The sequence below is a fragment of the Nannospalax galili genome, unplaced genomic scaffold (assembly GCF_000622305.1).
Source record: "Nannospalax galili isolate Female #2095 unplaced genomic scaffold, S.galili_v1.0 scaffold186, whole genome shotgun sequence".
Taxonomy (NCBI): Eukaryota; Metazoa; Chordata; class Mammalia; order Rodentia; family Spalacidae; genus Nannospalax; species Nannospalax galili.
In genome coordinates this window covers 2,461,751-2,489,117 of record NW_008358774.1, presented here as the reverse complement: position 1 = coordinate 2,489,117, position 27,367 = coordinate 2,461,751, and the positions used below count along the sequence as shown (strand labels likewise).

The 27,367-nt window shown below is 41.7% G+C and overlaps 1 protein-coding gene across 3 annotated transcripts in view; it reads right to left on the bottom strand.

Annotated features, from left to right (window-relative positions):
• Positions 1–27,367, bottom strand: part of Nhsl1 (NHS like 1) — a 271,008-nt gene that overhangs the window by 155,466 nt on the left and 88,175 nt on the right. The window lies entirely within an intron of this gene.

Here is a 27,367-nt window from a genome sequence, read left to right as displayed (position 1 = left end):
AATTAAATACATTTTAAATTAAAAAGAAATTTAAAGGAAGAAAAAAAGGGGGATGCTATTAACTGATAGAACTTTTCTTAATTTGTCAATATGCACACTTGCTCTCATCTACTAAAAGTCCAGAATCCAATAATCTGTCCCAGAACTTGGTCCAGTGAACATGAGCCAAAAGCAGAAAAGCTGCTCACATTCTTCTGGACCTTCCAAACAGACATGCCAGAAGCCCTGCTTCTAGCAGGTGAACTTAAGTGCACAGTAACTGTGTCAAGTTTTTTTTAGATGTTTGTGACAAAGAAGTTCTCAGTCAACCTCAAGTGACCTCCTGAAGGACTCATCCTATTTTGTTCTATTTCTTTAATTACATTTGACATAGAGAGCATAGTGTATCGAGCTAGTTTGCTTACATACATGATATCAACTCAATCAGCCTGGATGACACTTCCACTCCAAGCCAGAAACAGATGCTCAAATCACCACTAGCAGTGATTCTAGTGAGCCCGATAAATCTTCTAATGGTGTCAATTAAGAGAATTGGATATAAAGTTCTTAAAATGCTTTACTCATAGCCGGGCATGGTGGCGCACACCTTTAATCCCAGCACTTGGGAGGCAGAGGCAGGCGGATCTCTGTGAGTTCAAGGCCAGCCTGGTCTATATAGTAAGTTCCAGGACAGCTGGGGGTACAGGAAGACCCTGTCTCAAAAAAAAAAAAAAAAAAAACGTGCTTTACTCATTGTCACTCAGAACCCAAATTCATGTCGGGAATGATGGCAATCCCAATACTCTATAGATTGAGGCAAGAAGAGCTTGAATATGAAGCTAGCATGGGTTACATAGTGAGACCTCATCTCAAAACGCACAAAAAGAACCCAAATTCAAGTAAGTCTCCAAATAAGTAAAGAGAGAAATGAAAATATGTATGTGTATGTGTGCGCACATGTGCATGCACACAAACCCACATCCACATGGAGTAGATTAATGCAACTGCCTAGGCATCATTGTGTCAGTTTGTGAGTCATCTCCAGAGACGGAAAAGAGCCCAAATAAAGGGATCAGTTCAAATATGTATTGATACCCTGCTAGGAAAAGAGCCAGGCAGACTGATTATAAAGTATAAAAGATGTGTCCTAGTTCCAGAGGAAATTGGCATTTACTATATGCACACAGTTACTTGTAACATCTCTCTTGCTCTCTCTCTCTCTCTCTCTCTCTCTCTCACACACACACACACACACACACACACACACACACACACGGTTGGGGGGAGGGGGGAGAGAAACAGAAGAAACAAATAATACCCTGAGTCAAGGCTCTGGGGGTCTGAGTAAGCTCTTGGAATGAGAAATATCTAGGCTGAGTTTCTCATGGTCAGAGGGATTTGAACCATGCGTGCTGCTTTGGTAAACTAGTTCTCAGATATGTGTTAGGGTGGGGGTGGGGGGGTGGACAAAGCCTTGAATTGTATTATCTACCAATTTCTATGGTATAAAGACTTGCCAAGGTCAATTTCAAGCTGTCAATAATTTAGAGCCAGCTGCTAAAATCCTACAATCTAAGAACTAGCTCTCACAACCAACTGCATATTGGTTCTAGTAAACCACTGGTTTGGCCAGAATAGTAATTAAGCAAGAACTGTGACTTGGAAGAACATTAACAGCACCACATCACTCATTTTTGTAGTGAAGGTAGGACAATGCCTATATGACCTTATATAGGTAAATATATGCTATTGTTATTGAATTAAGAATTTCGACGTGGGGCTATAATGCTGGGTTCTTGTACATGTCCTTTCCACTTATGAAGCAGAGGGAGATGAGGACAGAAGAGGAAGAGGCAAGGTAAGCAGAGGCTGAGACTGAGGAGATACCACCCTACATGCTGGAAGGAATGGAAGCTTGCTGGAGCCTATGTAGGGAAGACAGTGTTTTAAACTTCTGATCTTGAGAGTGATTCTACAAGAGCCAAAGAAACCAGTGCGGGATGGGGACGGGGGCTCTGTAACTTGTTATGTCTTCAAAGAATTCTGAGATTTCCTTTTGCATTCCTTTTTATGTGTATGGGTGTTACATATGCATGTATGTAAGGGCACCCGTGTCATGCAGTGCCTGGAGGCCAGATGGAGGGTATTGGATCCTCTGGAACTAGAATTTTGAATGGTTGTTAGCTGCCATGTAGGTGCGAGGAACTGAACCCAGATCCTCTGTAAGAGCAACCAGTGCTCTTAACCCCTAAGCCATCTCTCCAGCATCCCATCTTTTTTTTAAAAAAAAAAAAATAAAAGAGATTTTTTTTAAAATTGAAGACTTGCAAAATTCTGAAAACAGTGAGTGTCAGTCCCCATGACGAGCACCTTCCAGTCAGCTGTTCTAAACACACCCCTGCTACTACCTTCTGAAGTGCAAAGTCAGAAGTGAAAAAACACAAACTTTCCTGCTCTTCTGTGGTCACTTCACGAGCAGCCATTACATTCTGAAAATCAAATATGACCTTTCTGAATAGAAACCCAACAGTAACCAAACAGACATTTTAAATTATCCAAGCTGCTAGGTAACAACAAAAAATCCTCTATCTCTCTGACCATTAATAGTTAAACTTATACATGGCAAAAACAAAACAAAACAAAAACAAAACCAGTTATCATTTGTTTTAGTTACTTTCTGTTTCTGTGACAAAAACACTGACAAACCATTGAGGAGTAAAGGGTTTACCCACCGAGCTATTTCCGCAGCCCCTATTTCAGGTTTTTTTTTTTTTTTTTAATTAAATGCTACACATAAGCACCCTGCCTTTCCCCCATCACCTTGTGGAAACCATTTTTCTAAATTTAGTATGTATCACTTCCAAACATATTTTTGTATACACCTCCATGTTTATCAAGATATAGTATTGTTTCATGTGTTTATGGTTCATAAAGAGAATTACACTGCCCATATCACGGGCATATACTTACTTATGATGTTAAGTTATTGTTATAAACTAAAACTTTCTGCTCTACCATGGACTTGGTTCTTCTCATAAACCAATGTTTCTGATATTCTCCCTAGAACCTCATTTGAGTAACTAAAGGACCACTTTATAGCTGAACATTTCTAAAAATGTTGCTACAGGGCATGGTGTTTGTGCTTCTCTCACATGGTGTCTATAAAAATTACTTTGGAAGCCAGGTGTGGTGACGCATGCCTGTAGTCCCAGCATTTGGGAGGCAGAGTCCGATGGATCTCTGTGAGTTCAAGGCCAGCCAGGTCTACATAGTGAGTTCCAGGACAGCTGGGGCTACAGGGAGACCCTGCTTCAAGAAAGACAAAAAAAACAAAAACAAAATTACATTTGATTGATAAGAATGTTTCCTTTACAAATTTTAACAAGGTTACCTTTCTGGAGCTCATGGAAATATTGAGCCTCAGGACATACCTCCCAAAATATAAATGTGAGTAACTAGAACATGCCACCCCACAAATTTACCTCTTTGACATATTTTGAGCCAACACAGGACTAATTCTGAAAATTTACCCTTTTGTAAAGAAATTTGTATTTATATGGAAACCTGTTATTTCAGTGTGTATATATCAGGACAAGAGCTGCTCCAAACAGCCTTTATTACTGAGAGACTGTATTTAAGCAACAAGACCACCTTACTCACCAAATACCTCCCTTTCTTACCATAACTTGGTAAGGCCACTCCCATCCACAAGCCCTGAGTGTTCTGTAGCTCAGAGCTACCTAAGTCTCAATCATCTGATATGCCTATGAGTCTCATAATATTGCCAGACTCCTGTGTGTGCACAATTAAATATAACTTTTCTGTTATTAATCCTCTACAAACACAAAACATGAAGAACATAAAAAGAGCATTATGGGTTGCTGGGGTTTTCCTATGCGTTCCTCTTCACCTCAACAATATCTGCAGTCACATGCACTGGCAACTGTCCCAATCAGTTTCAAAATCTCCATGTGAAAAGGCTATTTGGAGAGGAGAATCCAATCTGATAATGACAACCTCAAGTTGTCTCTGGGCAGTGGCACTAGTTGGAGCCTTAAAGCAATAAATTCCTCTAATGAGAGAAAACAAAAAGGTTTACAGCGCACTTCAGACACTCAGAAATTTGGGGTTGAAACACTTGGTCCCAGGGTCAAAACGGATATGGTAAATGAACAGAACTTCTGTGCTCTAATCTGCCTCTCCAAGATAAGCCATCTAAAAGGAGGGGCCATCAGAAAAGGAACTTCAAAGAAGGATGAAGTGCATCTACAAAGAACACGACAGGTCCTCTCACTAAGGGCAGTTCAAGTGTGGAGACTAACACACACAAAGGCAGGCAGGCATAGGCTGTAGAGAGTCCCTTACGGAATCTCCCTCCTCCTTCAGCCCTGCCGTGGTGTCACAAATAAGACAAGGGTAATCCTGCCTCCAAAAACACCCATGTGGGCAGGAAGCCAGAGAGACTGATGGTTGCACCCGCCAGGGGTCCTCCAGTCTGCTCACAGCAGACACCAAGGGCTTTAGTTCTCCACTCCGTTATGAAAGCTAATGGGAAAATGCCACCACAACATGCAGCCAAGTTATTTTCAGCAGCTGAGGGAAACAGGGAGCAGGTGATCTCTCAGCTCTTGAAGTAGATGTGTCTGGTGAATGAAAAGATGACAGCTAAGGCCAGGAGCAGGTATGTGCAATGACACTGGACTTGTTTGAGGAGGGTGGGGATCTGGGTGGATACAAGAGGCCCATTCAGGGAAAGGTTTCTCTCTCTGAGTACTTAAGTCTCACCTGCAAACTCTAAAAGCAGCTGCATTTGTGCCATCGGGCCTAACTGTTGGAGACATTTTTTTTTCTTCCCAAAATGATGGGAAGCAAGAAAAGTGCAAAATCCTGACAAATTAAATTACTACCCAAAATTGCACAGGTGTGGCTACCTTACCTCATAACGAATATTGGTTTAGTTTAAAAAACAGAGGAAGAGGGGGACAAGAGTGTGTACCTGGGATCCCAGAACTCAAGAGGCTGAGGCAGGAAGATCACCATGAATTAGAGGCCATCCTAGACTACACAGTGACAGTGAGAGCTAGTTTCAAAAAACAAACACATAAAATACCAGTAATGATAATTTTTTTTTAATTAAAAAAAATAATAAAATAAACAGAAAACTCCAAAAGTCAAACTTCTCTCTCCTCCCTCCCTCCCACTCTTGGCTTTTTCTAAACATTTGTTAAAATTTGTTTTACTGATTTTTTTTTTTTTTTTTAAATATAGGCTCTCCCTGGAGCCCCAGCTGGCCTGGAACTCACTATGCAGATCAGGTTGGCCTTGATTTCACAGAGATCCACCTGCCTCTGCCTCCCTAGCACTGGAATTGAAGGTGTGTTCCCAACCTACTGATAATGTTCTAAAGTAACACATAACATTATTGGTTATCGTTGATAAGAAAAAGGTATGTTTTATTTTGAAATAAGGGGGAAAAGTTAAAGCTGTTTTCAAATAACCTTTCATTCATAAATGAAATACTGTTTATTCAGCACATAGAAAATTATAGCCAAGTACAGTTTGTATTGGAAATCAGGCCAGATGTCACTTAAGAAAATCAGCTATATGTCACTTAAAATTAATATGTATGTATATTATCTGGCCACTGCCAGATGAGACAACCTCTACAAAATGAAATTACAATGAAGGCTGAGAAAAGATAAAAATCTGATTTTCTTAAGTAGGCTATTTTCCTCACGGGGGGGGGGGGTCAACAGTCTAATTCAATGTTTAACCAGAGACCTAAAGGTGGGGCAGGATGCAGACAGAAGGGGTGACTGGTGCACATTTGTGGGTGCCTCGGGCAGCATAGGTCTGTATGTCTGATCACCTGGCACCACCCAAAGCCCAGAGACACAGACTGGGTCAGGCCAGGCTGAACTGTATTAGAGTCAGGATTCTCAACCACGCAGAACACTGGACTCACATTTTATGAAGGATTCTTATCCAGTGGGTCATACATGGGGTTTTTTGTTTTGTTTTGGAAGTTGTATTTTTTTAATATTTTATTTATTATTTTTATTTTATGTGTATGCATGCATTGCCTGCATGTAGGTAAGTGCACCCATGTCGTGCAATGCCCACAGAGGACAGAAGAGGCTGTTGGATACCCTGGAACTGGAGTTACAGACAGTTGTTAGCTGCCACGTGGATGCTGGGATTCGAACCTGGTTCTGCTGCAAGAAATGCCAGTGCTCTTAACTGCTGAACCAACTCTCCAGCCCCTGAAAGCTGTATTTTTAAAACACTTCCCTCTTTGGGCTGAATGAAGTATACCCCTCCTCCCATTAAGAATAACTTGTTTTTGAAAACTTCCTTTTTGTTTGTAGGTAGGGCTGCCAACTTAAATACTACACCTGTGTTTCAAATGGTACTATGACAAGACAAAGAAACTGAAAGACTCCTGTCATCTTTCTTATCTTAATATGTAAAAATGTTGGGGGTTCATCAAATGCAAGTGCTGGAGCTATAGCTCAGTGGCAGGGTACTTCCCTAGCATGTACGAGGCTCTGGGTTGCATCCCCAGTACTGCAAAAACAAACAACTAAACAAAATGAAGTATGGAAATTGCATCCAGTGTAAAATACGAAATCTGGCTCCTTAGGAGTTTCTCTCATACCCCACCAGAGTCAATGGATCCCTGTCTCTGACCACTTAAAACCACACAGAAGGAAACAGGTACTGCCTCCAACCGCCACCAGGTAAACTATGTCATGTACTTCATACTTCGTTCAGTCACAGAAGCTTGAGACCACAGGATCTCAGAGATAACCCACCACCCCTTGGCATACAGATGAGGAAACAGCCTCTGTGAGGTCATGTGCTGTTCCAAAGATGCCCTGAGGCAGTAAGTCACATTTAAACCATTTACAAAGCAGGTGCTCCATGAAACTTTAAGAAATTGTCAGGCAGCCTCTTCTGACCTCCTTGGGCATTGCACGACATGGGTGCACTTACCTACATGCAGGCAATACACGCATACACATAAAATAAACATAAATAAATAAAAAATATTTTAAAAAGAAATTGTCAGGACTTGGTCACTGGCAAAACTGAGCCCCACAGCCAAGCACAGGTAAAAATGGTAACGACAGCAATTTTCCAAGACCACTCCTCTCCAAAAGAGCAGAACTTGAACTTCCTCTACCATCCCCTTCCTTGAGTCACCAGAATCATTCATCCCTAGAATAAATATGTGGTATACAAAAAGCATTCTTTCTGAGATTAACACAGAAAACTGATCTCTTGAAACATGTTGCTGTTATTAAACTTTAACACCTGGCCTGAAAAAAAGGTCCAGAGAAAAGGAAATTAACTCTGTCAGATTTGCGGCATTAAGTGTAGTAAGTTTAACTTAGAGCAGATGGCTCTATTAGAAAAGAAGCTTTTTTTACTTCGTCTACGCTCTATTGAAAAATCATGTCTGAAATCATGTCATACATATGGAGCGGTCTTCAAAACAAGATATGCTTTGCCATAGGTGACCAACAGGTGGCAGAAAAGAACAACCTACCTTCAATAAAGGCACTGGCAGTAAAGGAGGCCTAGTGGAGTCATAAGGAAGGAGTATTCAAATTCAAAGGCTGAGTTAGGCAACGGTAAAAGCCTGCTTTAATCTCAAACCTCTGGGGGGTTCAGAAAATTAAAAAGTCAAGTACCCATTCACTTCAATGGCCAGGAGGAAAAAGTTCGGTAATGTCTTGTTATCAGAGATCTATATGTGAGAAATAAGGAAGGACAGAAATGGGGCACACTGATGTGTATTTGTAATCCTAGTACTGGGGAGATGGGAGGATCTCTGGGGTTCAGTGGCCAGCCAGCTTAGCCTGGAATATATTGGAAAGTTCCAGGCCTGCGAAAGACCCTACCTCAAAAAATGAAGGTGGTCACAGCTCCTGAGGAATGACAGCTGAGGTTATCCTCCAGCCTCTACATACACGTGCACATATGTGCCCCCACCCCAGTATACCTGCAAGCAGAGAGAGAACAGACGAGAAGCAATGTTCCAGATATTGCTGTATCCAAAGAGCCCAAGTCAGTACTTTGAAACTGGGCTTAGTCCCAAGTGACCTCTAGGAATGCTTAAATACAGGCACAGGGAGGGCTCCATTCCAGATGCACAGAGTCTCTGGGGAAAGGGGAAAGGCCTAAGAATCACTGAAGAGGCTTATCAGACACATGTGGGGACAGCTGGCTGGCACACTGCCTGGAGAACACACAGCACCACAATCTAATGTGTGGTCAGCAGATGGGCATTTGATGGCCTGCCCCCAAATAAGTAGTTGCCTTCCAAGATGTGCTCAGGGTGAGGAACAAGTAAGTGGCTTGGCAAAGACTAACAAACCCCTCCCTGCTAGGCACACATAAGGGGGTTCTGGTTCAGCCAAATGACCCATAGCAATTTCTCCACCACTGACCCCACTAGTCTCTCCTTGTCCATTCCCACCTCTGGCTCACAGCATAGAGTAACTTGCTCCCTACTTTGTATCTTCAATCCCTTTTTCAGGAGAATATGTTCATTTCTCTTGCCAACAAACCTCTGATCCCTTCTGCTTCATCCCTCATGGCGTCTGCCCGCAGGTCTCCTGCCCATCCGTCATCAGTCATTAGTGGGGACAGTCTCAGCCTCCACTTCCTTGGTCTCCAGGTACCGTGCAAAGGCAGAGATGTTGCTAGCTGTGCTGACATCCTGACTCCACAGGTAGCTACCACCTCTACCATCCTTTCTCTGCACTATAATTGCTCTAACCTTTACTCAAATATTACTATGACCTCTCTTTAAAGCAAAAGTCAAGAGTCCTGACTCTCCTGCTCCTTCCTCTAAGGAGACCACCAGCCCTCCTCTCTGTCCCTATCTACTTCTGCACTCCATTTGGCCTGTGGGGCCGCACAGCAACTCAGACCTCAACCTGGATCATGTCAAACCCAGCTCCAAGCCCTACCACTGACCACACCCACATTCCTCAGTCTTCAACAGTCCCATGAAGCCCAGTCATAGAGGTTTCCTTAGTTTAGTGGTACCCAGTCACTACTGGCACCCCTCTCTGCACCAGTGTCAATCCTATTTTAACTTTGTGAGTGTTCACAGTAAAAATTCACTAGATAATCTAACAAGAAAGGTTCTAGCATTTCCCTTTCCTCTCTCAGAAGCACACTAGCATACACGGAATGGCAGACGTTACAAATATTTGAAGTAAGCAGAGCTGGACCTTGATTTCAACATTTGAATTTATTTACAATTGCATCACAAGAAAGCCTCCCTGAACTCAGTTTCCAAAGGGGGGGGGGGGGGGAGGCACACCAATATCACCACCTTGTGGGACAGAAGTGAACCACACAACACTGTAAGAAATCACTGCTATCTTCAGATCCATCTTTTGAGAATTTGCAGAATATAATCAACTAAAGTACTGGTATCAGTTAGTCAAGAAGAAAAATACATTGGTGGCAAATATCACACTTTAGGAGTTCAGTGTATGGAAAAACAGATATAACTGTAGAAACTATTCATATTCACTTGATCTTAGCCAAAAGGTCAGGAAGCAATAACTACTGTTTAACTTTAAAAAGTTAAGCTTTATCTCAAGCTCTTATTTATTTATTTTTGGCATAATTATTCCCATAAAAATTAAAGCTAATTTATTCACCTTCAAGAGAACAGTGTAATCCCCTGCTCCAAAACATAAAGCTAATAAGCAAGATAGGGGCTGGAGATGTAGCTCAGTTGGTAGAGCTCCTGCCTAGCATGCACAAGGACCTGGGTTCAAGCCCTAGCAACATATAAATGGGGCCATAAGATGGGCATGCAATGCATGTCTGTAATCCCAGCACTAGGGAGATAGACAAAAAAGGATCAGAGGTTCAAAGCTCCCTTTGCTCTAGCAAGATTGATTAGTCTGGGATACATAAAAATCAGTCTCAAAAAAAGTAAACCAGATTACCACTTAAAAAAAAAAAAACACTAGTAATTTCTAACAGGCACATTGCCAACATTTCAAAATACCTGTCAATCTTGCCTGCATGAAAGAAAACTGAAAGAAAATAATAGAACTGGGGTGTCCCCATATACAATAGCAACAGCGTCAAACTATGTACCGGGAACTAGAAATTGTAAGGTGGCAGTTAGGCAGGTGACTGCATTTAAGGGACGATGTAGATATATTTTAATAGTCCGGTCTAAACATATTCTAAATATAGTTAAGGCATATCAAGCAAGGTAGCAAGGAGTTATTTCTGGTTTTTAGTAGTTCCGGAGAAAAATGTTTGCCTGTGAACAATAACAAGCCTTTCTCTAAAGCACCCGTGTATGGCGAGATGCTACACAGCAAGTGCCACCACCTCAGGCCATCAGTTGCCCACACTTTTCTTGCAAATCAAAGCACACTTGTTTTCTTGTCTTGTCTTATGGGATTCCTTAACTAAACTCTTCTAGTTAAGCAGCTCAGTTCAACTTTTAAAACTAGAATTTCATGTACTGGAGGCTTGAAGAATTTCACCTGAAGGCCATTAAAACAAACACCCCCACTTGTACCCAAAGTAGACAATGTGTACCAATCAGATTGGCCGAGTCTTGAAGATGAAGAGAGTCCTCCTAACAGATGAATACCCAGTAGGAACTGGGCCAGCATCCCCAGAAGTGTCAGAAGCGCTGTCAAGGCCAGAAGCCCCCATTCTTGCCCCCATCCCAGCCCTGTCTATACTACCACACTTCAGGTCTGGCTCTGAAGTTAGCAATTACCCCCTTGATACTTCAAGTACATACGTGAGTCATGCTTCCGTTTCCTCTCACTGTTCAAGCAGTCCATGGTAGCAGAGTTCATTCATTCACAATAGTGCTAACTCACAATACAGAATACTTAGGAATTATAACTTACCACGCAAACTTCAAATCAGGGAAGCTAACTAAAACTAAAACGTTTTTAAAAAATTTAAACCCAGCCCTTTCCACTTCAAAATACTTCCTCTCAACCACCTCATTTTCATTAGCAGAGGAAAAGTGAGTCATTTTTTTTCATACAGCAGACAGGCTCCCCAGGAGCAAACTCAGGCATGGTATTCTTCATGGGGCCTTTTAAATATTTATTTGTTAGTAGTATTCTTCCTTTCAGGTCAAAGATTATAGCACTTAGTCACACAAAGAAAAGAAAAGGGTAGAGTTATGAATTAGTAAACTGCTTTGCCAAGACTTCCATTTGTTAATTCAGTCAAACTTCAAAGGGGGTTTTGAACAGAGCTTCAGCTGTCGGAAATTAACCTTCAGAAAATTACCAAATCAAAAAGCGGATTGGCCAATTTCCCCCTAAAACTGGCGTTGAGGGAAAACTTCTCAGCTGCAGGTAAAGAAGAAAAGTCTCTTCCTATGCAAATAAGTTTTGTTGACCTCTAACAAAGTCCTGAAAAGACTTTTTGAGTCCTTGAACCAAAGGACCTTCCCACCCTTTGATATGCTAATTGTGCTGTAATTTTCTAAAGATTGGGGGTTGGTTTATTTGATCACATTAATTATGGGAAGATGAGGAGACCTGGAGAAATAGAGTGCTACAAGCAACCAAGAGGTGAAAAGATTTCTGGGAAACACCAGTTTATTTGGCCATTTGTAGCACAGATGTAGTAAATGTTATAGAATTAGGAGAAAAATCTCATTTTTTTTCTTGAATTACAATTGAGTAAAATACCTTGTTACTTTGAGACTCTGGAAACCTTGCTGAACTCTGCTTAAAGTGAAATGTCATGGTCAAGTCAAATGCATATCTTATAACCATGGCAACCTAGTGGGCAACCATAGGAACCTAAGAGTAAGATGTATGCAACTGTGTGATAAGCTACTTATCCTGCATAGAGTGATATGGGCTGAACTAATCAACTAGAACCAGAACCTGGCACGTATGTCAGCACTCTGAAACTAGACCAGCAAAAGCCATATCTAAAAGGACAAGCTTCAGACCTGCTCACCGATGCTCACAGAGACTCCACGTCTCACTGACACCCGACTGTCTGGTGACATCCCGACGTTCCTGCCCGGGACTCTGCCCCCGAATGCAGAGACTCTTTTGCCGATCACCCATCAACCCTGACACGCTGAGCCACAACAGAACGTGATCCTGACTAAGCAGCGCGGGGACCCGAACCTGAACAGCGTCGACCGGGGCCGGGAGAGTGCACCGGATCACGACGGAGCAGCTGTGCTTTTCCACGGAGGACTTTGGACTTGGACATTGGGCCCAGGCCGGGAGGTACTCCCTGAGAGCAGGGATCTCTGGAAGCTCTGGTAACCTGGTGACACCTGGTGCACTAGGCCCACTGATCCAGACCTACTCTGACTCTCCACCTAATGTGTGTTGTTTGTTGTTGGTAACTCTGTATTGCTTGAATTGTTCATTCAATATAAATTGTTGATTGTAACACAATACACGTGTGGAATCTCTTCTGTCGGTAGCACCTGTCCCAGCTCTCCCGAGTAGCATTAACTTATGGGGAATGGTTCTTTGAATCCTTCCTCGGGACAACAGAACAGTCAGATTTCTATTCACAAGAATTCCAGGGCTAGCTCTGAGCCCCTGAAAGCATCTGGGAGAATGAACCTAAATAGAGCTAAATCCTTTACTTCCCATTCCTACCAGGAATGCCAGTTTCCCAGGGCTCTCCCAACTGCTCTCTGGCTCTGAGCAAAAACATCCCTTCTTACCTGTTCCGAGTAGGGAGGTGGGGCTGGGAGGTATTTTCCCTGAACACTTTGATCTGCATGCATTATTCTGTGTCGGTATTTTCAAACCATGACTGTGCACTGGAATCACCTTGGGAGCTTTTAACTGTACAGATGTACGGGCCCAATGTCAATTCCACAGAATCCCAAGGAGCAAACGGCCAGACCTTAAACCACTTCTTCTCCCCAGGAAGGCCAGGACAACAGACACATAATTGATAGTGCATGTACAGCGACGGCACCCACTGACATCCACAAGGAAAGGGCTACACAGCAAGGTCTTAATGAGTCCCTGAGCTGATAGACAACTCTCTATCACTCACAGGTGGCCATTCTCAAATAGAAACCAGAAGACCATGCTTAATACAAAACCTGGTCAGATACACACAGCAGCTACTAAGTGGCTGCTGATTCACACCTAAGCTAAGACCCTGTGCTCCACCCAAGCCCCAGCCAGCAATTCAACTTTTCTGGGGCCTTGAGAGGGTACCTGAGAAAAGCCCACTGTAGCAAAGTCAAAGCTGTTATACAATACACAACGCAGTGTGTAGACCTCTGGGGGTCATCTACAGGAGTCATTTACAAGAGTTTGGAAACTAGTTTTCTTGCTAAACAATTACTTGGGCCATTTAACATATTTATTTTTATGTGTATGAATTGTTTTTCCTGAACATAAGTGCACCACCTGCATGCAAGGCCTAAGGAAGCCAGAAGAGGGTGTCAGATCCTCTGGAACTGGTGTTACAGATGGGTGTTAGCCTCCATGTGGGTAACTGGAAACTAGGTCCTCTGCAAGTGCAGCCAGTGCTCTTAACTGCTGAGCCGTGTCTTTAACCCCACTTGGGCTATTTTATGGATATAGTTTTGATGCAGAATGTGTCATTAAAAGGGACTGACACTAGAAAGAGAGGGAAAAGTTAAAATTATAAACATTGAAAGTTTTAAGGTTCAGTTCAATATAATAGCAAGCATTGGGATAGCTAAATGCTTAGAAGAAAAGCATTTAAGAAACCTCTCTCCTGTATGAATGTTTTAATCTTCACAAAAGATATCTACACACACTGAAAGAGTAAAAATATACCCTGGGCATAGTGGCATATGCCTTTAATCCCAGCACTCTGAAGGCAGAGGCAGGCAGATTTCTGAGCAAGATCCAGGTGGGCCAGGGTTAGGGAGACCCTGTCCAAAAAAAAAGAAAAAAGCTAAAATAACCCAGCACAAAGACAAAGGAGAGATTGTTGGGGGGCAGGGAAACTATATGTCTTGATGAGGGTCAAGAGAAAGTAGAAACTGAGGAACACAGAGTCTGGTAAAGCTCTTGGCTGCTCCTAGCTCTATTTTTGCACATGTGTGTTGCAGGATCTATATACTGTAGCCCCCCCCTCCATCCTCAGGTCTGTGGATATCTGAAACTTTGGACAGTATTGAACCCATGTACTGTCCTATACCTATGACACAGATTAATTTATAAACTATGTCCAATAAGAGGTCAAAAGTGATAAAGGAGCAATTATAAATATATATACTGCAAAAAATAAAGTAATATTCTGTGGTGTAGGTTCTGTGATGTGATCCCTCCCAAAATACTGTATTTTCTCATCTTTTCCCTTAAGAGAATCACTCTATAGTTCTCTGTTGGATCCACCAGGCCAGGATCACTGCTCTTGTGCTATAGAGCCATTCTTAAGTAAATTAAGGGTTGCTTAAATCCAAGCTTTTCACAATAATACAGCAAAGATGGCTACAAAGTAGTTAAAAGGTAAGTAGCATATACAGTGTGGATACACTGGACAAATACAATTTGTGTTGTAGGCAGAACGCAGTGAGGTAGTTCAAAACTACATCACACTACTCGATGGTGTACAATTAAAAACATAAATTATTTTTGAAATTTTCCATTAGTATTTCTAGGCTGCAGTTGATGATATACAACTGACATTGTGGAAATGAGCCCAGTAAGGGAAGAACACTCTCATGGAAGGCAGGGGGAGCTTCCCTATCACTGACTTTCTCCTCTTATTGATAACATGGTGATGTCTGGGGTTTCGTTCCCTTTAAAACTGTCCTTTTCCTCAATACCCAAGAAGGAGAAAGAAAAAGGTGGAGAATCATAAACCTCTCTTCAAAAGCTATAAGGAAAAAGTACCCAAGACAAAACATCTTTTCCTTTGCAGGTCTTGTGCATCTCAACTGGAAAGTTATTTCCTGAGGACTGATGTGAATGCCATCAGACAGTCAGGCACTCAAGGAACAGTCCTTACAGGCAAAAGAAGAGGGTCTGGGAATCTGCCTGGCCAGTAGACTAGGCTCTCTGCACCTCTCTCTCTTCCAACTCAGCTATATCCCAAAGCCCCTAAAAACTTCTAAATACTGAGTAGAGTAAAAAAGTGCTGATATCTATGAATAAATATAGCTAGTTCCATTTCTTAAGTTTTCAGATATTACCATATACCATAAAGAACAAGGAAATTACAGCAAAGGTGGCCTAAATTGTTTTATTTAAATCAAAAACTGTTATGTCCTCTCGATAGTAAAATTAATACAACTTCTCCTATGGTTATAGTGGTTACTTTTATTTTTGTGGTGCTAGGGATTTGTCCCAGGGCCTTGCGCACCAGGCAAGCACTCTACCACTAAACATGTCCAGCTCTTGGTTTTCTGAGACACTATATATATTCTTGCCATAAAGCTCAGCTGTCCTTGAACTTACAATCTTCCCTCCTTAGAGTGCTGGATTTACAGGTATGTACCACCATACCCAGCCTCAGTTCTCTCACGATTATTCCAGAGCTTTAATTCTAACAAAGCAAACAAGATCACATGCCTTCCTTCTATGGGGTCTTATAGATGACACCCCTTTTTCATGGAGTGGTTTGACTGTGGGCACTGCCTATCTTGCTTCTGTTTAGCAGCTGCCTATTAAGAGGATCCACAGTTGAGCATCACACAGTTACAATGCAAGAAATGGGACAAGACAGGCTAGAGAGATGGCTCAGCGGTTAAGAACACTGACTCTTCTTGCAGAAGACCCAGGTTCAAATCCCAGCATCCACATGGCAGCTAACAACTGTCTGTAACTCCAGTTCCAAGGGATCCGACAGCCCTCTTCTGTCCTACATGGGCATTGCATGATACAGGTGCACTTACCTACATGCAGGCAATACATGTATACACATGAAATAAAAAATAATAAATAAAATATTTTTTAAAAAAAGAAATGGGAGAAGCCAATCAACTCACTGTTAAAAAAAAAAAAAGAATGTCTGTAAAGCAAAAGCAACTAAGTATAAGCACTTCCCTCAATGTATCCACTTAAACTATCCAAGGAAAATAAAGTATTGTTTTCTGTGTAACATATTACCATATGCTAACTTGCCAAACCTACACATAAATGTCATATAGAAAACAATCTACTAGGCTTGCCAATAAGTTATCATGGGTTTAAAACCAGGTAATGAAGAGAAAAGCAGATTTGTCATCAAAAGCTATTGAACGATACATCATTTTCAAAAATGCACAAAGTAAAGTAAGAAACTTGTGAACAGTAACAAGTATTTTAACAAGGATCAAAAACGTCCACAAGCTCCATCCCTTTCCCGCATCCCCTGTGACACTATGACATGGTTCTTTCTGCTTTGCTCTCAGGCCATCCAACCAAGGATGGTGTTGCGAATCCTAGCAGAGCAATACGCACAATATCTGTCCCAATCTGATTCCCAATCAGCATTCCTTGGCTAAAAATAACAGCCGCCAGCTTCAACAAGTTTAGGCATAAGGAACAACGTACTGGAAGGCCACATAGTAGCTCATAGAACTCAGGATTTGGCACACAACTGATCCCTAGGAAAAACTGGAGGCAACAGGGCAAGAAATGCCTGTGTTAGTGCCTTTCTCTCTGCAGATCTTTCTCCTGTGTCCCATGGTCCATACGGCACAGTAATTTCTAGAATCTCACAGGCTCAACTGTACTGCCCCCACTTAAAAAACAGACATGTGGAATTCTACTATATTATTTGGAGACAGCCTTTACAGAGGTAATCAAGTTAAAATAAGGCCATTCTTGAAGCTGAGAGACAGCTGAGTGGGTAAAATGAGGACCTGAGATCAGTCCTCAGAGCCAACATAAAAAAGCCAAGCATCATGGCACACTTGAAATCCCAGCACTCACAGGTGGGTTTCAGTCAGCCAAGTCTGTTACTCACCAGGAGAAGATCTCTCACTCTCTCCTACTCTCTCTCTTCTTCCCTTCCCGCTCGCTCTCAACATCAGTTCCTAAAAGGAGACTTTGCCATTGGGGTCTGGTGTTTAACCTAGGCCAGGCAAATGAAGCCAGGAGCCAGGACTCCTGGGCAAACATGGCTTTGGGTAGAGTTAGTCAGGGCATGCAGAGAAGTACATCTTCCAGATGTGTTGTCTACACAATTAACATTATTTGGGATGATATAAAATCAAATTGGGCCTGGAGAAGTAGCTCAGCAGTTAAGAGCACTGGCTGCTCTTATGAAGGACCCAGGTTTGGTTCCCAGCATCCACATGACAGCTCACAACCCTCCAGTTCCAGGGGATCCCACACCCTCTTTTGGCCTCCTCTGTGGGCACCAGGCACCCATATGGTGGGTGTGTGTGTGTGTGTATATATGTATGCAGGCAAAATTCTCAATACACATAAAATTAAGGTAAACAAACTTTTTAAAAAAATCACTGTTCAATCACAGCAAAGTTCATTCCTGCGTCACCTCAATTGCTGGTACACATTAGTCATTTTCATGCAGATAAGTAACTGAGTCACCCCAACTGTCAGTGACTGATTCCCTTTTGATGGCCAAAACTTGACGGTTGCCAGGCTCTGAAACTATACAATCAATAATATTGAACAGTTAGGTGTTCCTAAGAAAACACTCAATAACAATCCTTTCATAAAAGCATTTAACATAATCCTTAGACTATAGGGAAAAAAGGAGGTCGGGCAAAAGATTTGAAAAATACAAGCAAATTCTTACTTTGCATAACAGTGCTTTGAGGGGCCAGAGGACTATTAACAACACAGTTCCTTCCTCCAGTACAAAAAGTATCTTCAAAATACTCTCCAGAGTTATTTAGTCAAATATACCCAGTGCAGTGCGGTCTTCTTTCTCCTCCCCACCCCAATCTACTTCCCCTCACACTACACTGTCTGAGTGTGGGAGAAATTTGGAGAAGGTAAGACAGAGCTCCTGCTTTCTAAAAGTGAGTCATCACAGTGTATGAACTGAACAGCAGTTGTAGGAGTGATTGCAATGAACAACCCTGAATGGCCTACTCTTTTCCGAGAAGTCCACTAGGGAGAGGTATCACTCCTGCAACTGCTGTTCAGTTCATACACTGTGATGACTCACTTTTAGAAAGCACGTGACACTGGGGGACCAGGCAGCAGAGATACTGGACATCTTGTAATATACATATGTTTTTAAAGGCTGGGGGAGACTAGTCAGTAAGGTACTTGTCTTAAAGCAAGCAGAAGGACCTGGACTGGATCCTCAGAACCTACATAAAAAGGATGGGTTGGCGATGCTCCCTTGCTACCCCAGCACTGGGAAAGCAGAAACTGGCAGGTTCCTGGGGTTGCTGCTCAGTGGAGCCTACTAGGTAAGCTGCAGGACAATGAGGGGCCATGTCTCAATAAACAAAGTGGACAGCACTTAAGGAGCAACACCCAAGGTTGCCCAGATTGGCCAACACATACACATACAGACGTGCGTGTATGTGCACCCCCCCCACTTGACACACAAAACATCCACCTGCACACACATAAACACAGCACATGTACACACACAAAAGGTTTCAACTGTTTTACATATTATTACTTTTTTGTTTCATAAAAATACAATGTAAAAGCCAGGAGTGGTGGCAAATGCCTTTAATCCCAATACTCGGGAGGCAAAGGCAGGCAGATCTCTGTGATATCATGTCCATCCTGGTCTATATAGCAAGTTCTAGGTCAGGTAGGGCTACAGGGAGACCTGTTTCAAAAAACAAGCTAACAAAAATATAACTTTCACGAACAACAAAATTTCCGGGAATAGATTGAAATGGAAAAATAATTTCAATGCACTGAGTTTAGAATTTTTTTTTTCTTGGTCTTTTTGAGACAGGGTCTCCCTGTAGCCCCAGCTGGCCTGGAACTCACTATGTAGACCAGGCTGGCCTTGAACTCACAGAGATCCACCTGCCTCTGCCTCCCAAGTGTTGGGACTACAGGCGTGAGCCACCACGCCCGGCTTCTGTGTTTAGAATTTTATCAGGCATTGTTCACTATTTCTGAAAACTGCTTCTGCCCCTGCTCCACTTACAGTCTTCGTGTCCCTAACTTTCTCACTGTGTTACTATACATCCATATATTCCCTGAAAGGACTGATTACACCTTCTAATTAGTATGGTCTTTGTCTGAACAATAAATATGAAAAGTTATAAAGGATTTTCCTTTAGGTTTTCCTTACATTAGAGTAAGGGCAGGGCAGTAGATTAAGGCTTTTAAATTGTGGGTGTAGGTGTGTTTATAGCATCTATAAAATTTCCATTTCAGAAGGCTAATGTGTAGCTCAAAGGTACAGCACATGCCTAACAAACATGTGGCCCTGGGTCTGATCCCCAACACAGAAACAAAAACTTCTTACTAAAGTCTTGGTTCAAAGCAGAAAAGGACATTACAAAATATTGCTATGAGTGAGAAGCATTGGTCTAAAGGTTGCTAATACTACAATGGTGCTGCTGTCTGCCTGCCTGCCTTGATAGGTCCAAACTTTGCTGAGAATTCCCAACACAGCTGTAGCATGTGAAACTATCTTCCATCTTCCTAAAAGTTCTGAGTACTATGAGAAAAATACCAGAACCTGGGTTCTCTCTGCACCATGCTCATGTGTGTGGATCTGCCAACTAGGTGAAAATGATGCCCGGCTTTCTCCTGCCTCTCTGCAGTGACGTAGCTGAATCCTGCCTGTGCTCCTTGCAATGTACTGAAGATGAAATATCAATGACTGTATTCACATTTCTTTTTAATTCAGGTCACTCAGGTGGTCTCAATCATTAGATTGTAAAAAAGTAGGAAGAGTCGAAGGCCTGAGTTCAAGACCGGGCTTTCCACAGATTTCTTCTTGGATCTTTAGCAAGTCAGCTATAGTCTGTGTGTTCAACCCTATCCAGCTGTAGAAACAAGACACATCTATCTGCTACCACATGTATGTGGTATAGCCACAGAAAACCTTGAGACATCTCACTGTATGAATTTTTTGCTTCTTCAAAAAAAATTCTACACAATATAGTATTCTATGCTAATTTATATTTAGAGCATTTTGTTTTGTTTTATTTTGTTTTTTGGTCTTTTTGAAACAGGGTCTCCCTGTAGCCACAGCTGGCCTGGATATTTAGTGTTTTAAAGTCCTTTCTTTCTTCTATAATGTGCATACATTATATAATGGTGCTAGTGAAATTAGAAATGGCCTATCTAACCCAGTGTGTAACCTAGATACTCAAGAAACCTCTAGTTTCTCACTGAATGCTTAAGATACTTTGAGATTATCAAATGACAAGTTTTCAGTTGGGTCCAATCTGATCTCAAGGGAAGGCTTCTGGTTGGATCAGGTTAGTACCGTAGTGGGGAACAGAAAGTAAAATTCCTGTGCCACCTGCATGTCTTTCCCTCTAAGAGAATTCAGGATGCTCAGAGGAATGAAGTAAATTTAAAGAAAGTGATGGGAAGTGGCCCAAGGTCAATCCTGCCTTCTTTCTGTTAGCACAGCCTACAGCAAAAGCTGTTTATCAGCACTGTAAAGAAAAAGAACTTTCCAAATGCATTTACATGTTAATTTTTTTTAAAAATAAAAAGAGAGCTGGGTGTGATTCAGGTGCCTATAATCCCAGCATTCAGAAGGCTGAGGCAGAAGAGATCACAAATTCAAGACCAACCTGGGCTGCATAACCAGTTTGCCATGCAAAAAAAATAAAATAAATAAATGATAAAATTGACAAGTTAAACCAATTACAACCCTTACTGCACTGAGTTTAAGCCATTTGTACATTAAATTACTATAAATTTAAGTGGAAAAACAATTTGCATACTCTTTAAAATCCAGAATTTTACTTCCTTGTTTATCTTGTTGTCAGTAAGCAGAGAATGCAGTTACATCCTAGTATCTCCATTAGAGCTTAAAGTATGGTGATTATAATGATCAAAAGCTTGAATCTGTTTAAGAGAAAATCAGGTTTTAAAATAACTCTACCCTCCAATATTTCAAAATATTTTGAAAATTTATCCCATACAAAATGGCCATATCATCTTCTGATATGACATACCTGCATGGCTGGGTGTCAGGATCCAGTGTCCACCCAGAAGGGATGACCGTCACTTCTCAATCATTCGTAAATCATCATTTTCTCACAATCATGTTCACATTACATTCAGTACAAGATAAAGTTTTTTTTGTTTGTTTGTTTGTTTTGATTTGCTCTATGCGCTCAATGACTTTTTGAGGTACTAAATGTGCAGAATAGAATTTGGATGACCTCATAAGAAGCACATGTAGAATCAGTTATTCCACAACACTTTCTCAGAGTAAAGCTCACCAGGGCAGCCCCTCTTCCCGGCGCCGAGGATGAGATCTGGGGCCTCTTGCATCCTAGCCCTATTGGGCAACTTTTCATTAAACTTTAAGTAACTTCTACACAGCAACCATATCTGTTATTTTAAGAATCTGTTTGGCTATGTTCTCTGGCTTTGTGCTAAACCACCCCAGACCACTCAGGATAGGCAAAACATTCTTGGCAGTCCACTGGGAACTCTTTAGTCTTCTATTCTGCATTCAGCACCACCGGGAGGCTGGTTGCTCTGGCTTAGCTGCACCTGACAGATGCATGTGAGCAAGTCTGTTTGCATAAAATGACCTACAGGCAGATCTAAGATAAGGACTGACACCAAGCACAAGAGGGGATTTTCTGGTTGTTGTTTTTTGTTTTCTTAAATAGGGCAACAGCACCACAGAAAGTTAGGAATTCACTAATTTTTAAGGACAAAAACATAAATGAAGGTTAAGGAAGGAACCGTAAACACGTAACTTTTTCTTTAAAAAGAGCTTAAAAATCCCCTAAAGCACAAGGATATCATGATTCCTCGGGACTACAAAAAAGACAATACCCTATATCTATTGAAAGATGACAACTAATGAAGAACTGTTGAGTTTATTTTTTAAACTTGTTGCTTTGAAATTATTGAGGACTCAAGATGGCTCAGCAGGTAAAGGCTCTTGCTGCACAAGCCTGACCTGAGCCCTACCCTAGAAACCCACAGCGGGAGGAGAAAAATCAACTCCTGAAAGTTGTCTCCAGACCACCACACACAAGCACCATGGCACGTGCACACCCACATTCACACACACACCGACAATAATAATAAGAAAATAAACACATAATTTTTTAAAAGAAATCATTGACTTAAAAGACACAGGGGCTGGAGACATGGTTCAACGGTTAAGAGCACTGGCTGCTCTTGCAGAGGACCCAGGTTTGGTTCCCAGCATCCACATGGCAGCTAACAACCATCTGTATGTAACTCCAGTTCCTGGGAATCTGACACCCTCTTCTGGCCTTTGTGGACATTGCATGCACAGGTGCACTTACACACATTCAGGCAAAATGCTCATACACATAAAATAACAGTAACAATAAATAAGGAAGACATAAAGGAATATACAAGGAAGTCCCATGCACCCTTCACCCAGCCTCTCCTGCAGAGAACACCTTATATAACTAGAACATAAACCAAAAGCTGGAAACTGCCAATGGTATAATTCATATATTTTATTTAATTTATCAGTGATACAAGTGTGTGTGTGTGTGTGTGTGTGTGTGTGCTTCCTGCAATTTCATCCCAAGTAACTTTTGAAACAAAGAGCAAAATCAACACAAACTCACAGCAAATCTCCCTCACATCACTCCTTCAAAGCCACACCCATCTCTAACTCTTGACAACCACTAACCTCACCTCTACCCCTATAATTATGTTATTCCAAAAATGTTATACAAATTGAATTATACGGTATGCTTCCTTTGGGGACTGGCTTTTTCCTTCATCCAGCATACCTTCCTTAGGGTTCTTCTAAGTTGTTTTGTGAATCAATAGCTTGTACCTTTTTAGTGAGTATTAATTTTTCTATATGTGGATGAACAACAGTTTGTTCAAACACTGAAAGACATCTGGGTACTTTCTAGATTCTGGCAATAACAAGTCATTACAAGAAATGTTGCTATGAACATCATATACAAGTGTTTCTCTCTCTCTCTCTCTCTCTCTCTCTCTCTCTCTCTCTCTCACACACACACACACACACACACACACACACACACACACACCTGACAGTGCAACTTCTGGTTCAGATAGCAAGCCCATTTTCAATTCTAGATAAAACTGCCGAACTATTTTCCAGAATGGTTGTACCAGAAAGTAGGAATAATCTGGCTCCTCAGTACTCTCAACCAGCATTTACTTTTGCTGTCTGTGAGATGCAGTATTATGACTGCCATTTGCATTACTTTGCTATCAAAATAAACACTAACCACCTTCAGACATGTGTACCTCCTCCTCAGCCAACAGCTCTCATTTCTTTTGCCTGTTTTGTAATCAGATTATGTTTTGGTATCAGTTCCAAGAATGTTTTGCCTGTCCAAGGCCTGAAGAGTCTTTCCTACTTTGCTTACATCTGTGATGATCCATTTTGAGTTAATTTTTGTATAAGGTGTAAGTGAAGATTCATTTTGGAGTATGGATATCCAATCACATCAGCACCATTTATTGAAAAGGTTGGCCCTGCTCTTAGAATAAATTATTCTCAAAAAATACTCCTGAGATGTAGGTAAGGGCTTCATTGTACTCATAGACCTGCAATGCACATGGTCGGACCCTTCAAGTACTTAGGTCTTTGGTTTCATCGGCATTTTCTAATTTCTGCACACATGTTTTAGTAGATTATAACTTTCATTTACATTGAAATAAACAAGGATATTGCCTTTTTATTTTAGTTTCCCTAGAAATGCAAATAATTTTTACATGTTGATAGGAGTGGTTTTGGTGTATATGTGTGTGTGTTACATGTATGTGGTGTATGGTTTGTACGTCTGTCTATGTGCAAGTGCACACACCCATGTACGTACACATGGAGACCAGAGGAGCACATCAGGTGTCTTCTTCTATCGCTCTTTACCTTATTTTTCTGGTCTTTTTGAGACAAGGTCTTCCTGTAGCCCCAACTGGGCTGGAACTTGTTAAATAGATCAGATTGGCCTTGATCTCAGAGATTCACCTGCTTCTGCTGGGATTAAAGGCATGTTCTACCATGCTCAGCTTATCTTATTTATTTGAGGCAGGGTCTCTCACTGAAGCTCACTGTTTCAGCTGGACTGGCTGTCCAGTGAACCCCTACAACATAGAGTTACATATAGCCATGCTCTGCTTTTACATGGCTGCTGGAGATTTGAACTCAGATCCTTTTGCTTTCACAACAAGCACTCTTACCCATTAAGCCATCTCCCTAGTCCTAGGAATATTTTTGAGACAGGATCTCATATAGCCAATATTGGCTGTGCAGTTGAAAGGACCTTGGACTCCTGGTCTTTCTGTCTCTACCAACCAAGGCCAACATTAGTTTTAATGTTTATTTTACTTTCTTATTTTAAAGAATTTTAAGCATTTAGCATATCCCATAGATAAAGCATCACAAAGAATCCCTTGGAACTGTATAACATACTTTCTGGGGTTTTCTGTAATCATGACAGTTCATAAATGTTTAGAATTATATTGTCATCATCACACACATTTAAAATCCACACATTCAAGGTACTGTCATAAGAAATTAAAACAGATTCCTTCCTAGAGAGAGTTCACAAATCTGAGATGGACATTTCATGGTTAAGTAAGTGAAGCAGTCATAAAGTCCTCCATACAAATGAGCAGAAATAGCAACATGAATAAAATCTAACTCAGCACACACTGTTTGCTGGACTGTTTCCTTTTATGGAAAGAACAGCATTCCCATTCTCAAAATGAAATAAGTAAGCAACTGATCAAAATGTAACAACTAGTTTAAACTTTTAAAATGAAAGAGTTGGGCTGTGCTGGGTGGTAGAGTGCTTATCTAGCATAGAATGTACAAGGCCCCAGTTGGGAGCCCCGACACCAAAAAGGATATTGCAGGGGAGGGGAGGAGTGCATTCAGAAGAAAGAATATTAAGAGCATTGTGAGTTTTAGGGTTTAACTAGAACTCTCTTAAAAGATCACATAGCCTCTGAAAAGTGGACATGTGTCAGGCAAGTTGGCCCACTGGAATGCAGAAAGCAATCAACTGTATTCAGGGTTGGGGAGATAGCTCAGTAGATAAGGCACTTACTATGCAAACATGAGGACCAGAGCTCAGGTCACCAGCACTCACATAAAAACCAAGGCAGCCCTTTTGTCTGGAGGCAAAGACAGGATCTCGGGGCAAACTGGTTAGCTAGATTAGCCAAATCTGCAAGCTCTGGGTTCAGCAAAAGACACTGCCTCCATAAATAAAGTAGACATAGACCTAAGAATATATCTGAAGTCAACATTGGGTCTACACACACACACACACACACACACACACACACACACACATACACTTGTGCCCACACACGTGAACATATATACCCACATGCACGCACATCACATACATAAACAAATGTAAAAAAATTCGCTCAGTGGCATTAAAGTGATCTGCATTACACTTCATTCAAAAGCTTCTTCAGAGCTGGGCATGGTGGTGGTCACCGGCAATCTCAGCTCTCAGGAGACTGAGGCAGGAGACTCACAAATTTGAGGCCATTTGGACTGCATAATGAGTTAGAAGCCAATCTTGTTTAGCCAGTATTTATTCTCTCTCTCTCTCTCTCTCTCTCTCTCTCTCTCTCTCTCTCTCTCTCCTCCCTCCCCCCCACTTCAAAAACATTTCAGAAGATTCTGTTGGTGTAAACTTTGCTAAATGAATTGAACACCCCCAAATCACAGCTAATGCTGATAGGTTCAATAACTTTTTTTTTTCTTTTTGAGACAGGGTCTCCCTGTAGCCCCAGCTGGCCTGGAACTCACTATGTAGACCAGGCTGGCCTTGAACTCACAGAGATCTGCCTGCCTCTGCCTCCAGAGTGCTGAGATTAAAGGTGTGTGCCACCACACCTGGCATCAATTCAATAACTTTAAATATTTTCAGTTAGGAAGCCAAACTTTTCTAAGTTCCCAATAACGTTCATACCAGTCAACTAAAGGGAAATAGAAGTTTGACAGAAAGAACTTGGCATAGCTTAAGCTTCCTAAAGATAATTAATCACGAGGCTAAAACACTCTGGCTGCCAAAGGCTTTCCTGGACACTGAAATTTCCTTTCAAAATTCATGCAAGAGAAGCAATTACCTGAGACAGTGATCCTAACCTTTGAAACTCTGAAAGACACTCAGAAGACTTTCCACAGAAAGCACAGGCACACACACATTACCCCTGAAATCTTTGCAGCTGGAAGTAAGAATACCAGTTCTTGACCAGTGGCTCAGTGAACTTGCTACCAAGCCTGATGACCTGAGTTCAGTCCCCCAGGCCCCACATAGTAAAAGCAGAGAGTCAACTCCTCCACATGCATGTATGTGCCCCTCTAACAAAAAAAGTCAAAGAGTAATAAAATACTTTTTGAAACAAAGGCAACAAAAAGCTTTTTTTCTGGTTCAGCCCTTGCAGGAAGGCAAGTCTCCATTACCCTATACCTAGAAAGACGCTGACACAAAGCAAAGAGCTCAATAAACACCAGTTGAATGAATGAATTACAAGGTTGTTAGTTTGCTATGATATCATCATAACAAATTGTTTCAAATCTAAAGAAAATACCCAATTTTCTTTGTATCAATTCTAGTGACTTTTTAGTTTGTTAATTGTCAGAAGATGAGTTTTCAGGAGTCGTTTCTCTGGTTCCACCTGTTCTGAGGTAGGGTCTCCAGTGCCTTCTACCGCCGTGCTGTGTACTCCAGGTTGGCTAGACTGCAGCCAGTTCTTCCTCTACCTCCCATCTCACCAGAGGAATGCAGGATTACAGATGCCTGCCATCACATCCACCTTTTTACATGGGTTCCAGAGCTCGAACCCAGGTCATTGGCCTGTGCAGCAAACACTTTTACCCATTTCCTTGGCACGGACATTCTTTCTAATTACTTCCTTTGACTTTTGGTTTTGAGATAATTATGATTTCACAAGAAGTTGCCAGGCTAGCATAGAGCTCAAGTCCCTTCTCCCAGTTGATGACTCCTTACATCACCTGCAATGCTTTAACACAAGCATGAAACTAACTTGTGCCACCCAGGTTAAGGAGACCACTGACCTAACCTGAATATCAGCTGCCAGAGCTCACCTACCCAAGCAAGAGAGAGAGAGAGAGAGAGACAGAGACAGAGACAGAGACAGAGACAGAGACAGAGAGAGAAGCATGCTACTGCAGAGATAGCTCAGCAGTTAAGAGCACTTGCTGCTTTTGTAGAGGAATGGAGTTCAGTTCCCAATACCCACACCAGGTGACTCACAGCCACCTGTAACTCCAGCGCTCTTCTGGCCTCTGCAGGCACCAC